A 1,155-nucleotide genomic window follows, 5' to 3' on the forward strand; every position below is an offset into this window, starting at 1 on the left:
GAGAACAATCAGAATTTGGTTGTATAATCTCTCTATATGTCCCTTTCTGAGATGATGTTTCCTAAATCACTACTCATGTAGCTAATGTTTCCTTTTTTCCCCTGCCTCTCCCTCCCTCCCAGTCTTCCTTCAGTTCCTTCTCTCCTTCTCCCCTCCCTTCCTATCGCCCAGCCCTCTTTCCCTCCTTCTCTAGTGAACCACGTTTTTGTTGTTGTTGCTGCTGCTTTGCTGCTGCTGTTGGAGGAATTACTCCTGGGATGGTAATGTTTGCAATTCAGAATTCTAGAGCGTTAATCAATTTCTTAACTGTATGGTCTGTTTCATTCAAACAAACTAAGTATTAGTCTTTTCATGTAGATATTTGATTAGATCCTGAAGGACCAAATCAAGCTGTTTCCGGGCTCAGGGCCACATTTTATATCAAGACTTGGTCTTAGTCATTTTGTTTCAGTTTAAAATGATTTGGTGCTCAGGTTAAAGCCATGAAGGCCTGAGTCCAAGAAGACAAAACTGGCAGCACAATTTGTTCCGCTTCCTTTTTTTTTTCTGGCATGCTTGATTTTAGGGTTTGGCGTTGAAAGAACCCACTGAGACAGGACTCCCTTAAGTAGGAGAAAGGCTGTCTGCTTGTCAGGAGCTGAGTAATTAGCAGCACTTGGCCATGAGGAAGAGTCCTCTAAAAATAACTGGTGAGGAGAGTCTGCAGTCAGGTCCAGTTTCAGTTCTGGAGGCCTTCACCGCTGGGGATTGACCGCCCTGATGAAGCTCTAGAAGGAAGGGAAGGGCACGGAGCCTGCCTGAGTCTGGCCCGTAGTCGCTTTATTTTATTATTTTCTTCAATATATGTTATTCATAGATTGAAGAAGTCAAAATGGCTGACAATAAAGGTATATTTGTATTGTTTGGCTTAAAAGTGGGTTTTCAGTCTAGCTGACAACTTTCAGCTCTTGTTTTCAGTTGTGCTCGGTTAAAATGTTTTTGGCTAAGTGCTGTGACTGCGTCTTCTCTGCTTTCTGTTTTGGACTGCTGGAGACATCAGCTTTTCACTGTAGTTGAAGTTTCAGTGGATTAATCTATTTGTCTTTAATCTGAATATGTTTTGCTGTCTTAAATTAGAGTATCTTTTAGTATACTGTACTATCAGAAACTATTTTT

Source organism: Trichechus manatus, unplaced genomic scaffold (assembly GCF_000243295.1).
Source record: "Trichechus manatus latirostris isolate Lorelei unplaced genomic scaffold, TriManLat1.0 scaffold00018, whole genome shotgun sequence".
NCBI lineage: Eukaryota > Metazoa > Chordata > Mammalia > Sirenia > Trichechidae > Trichechus > Trichechus manatus.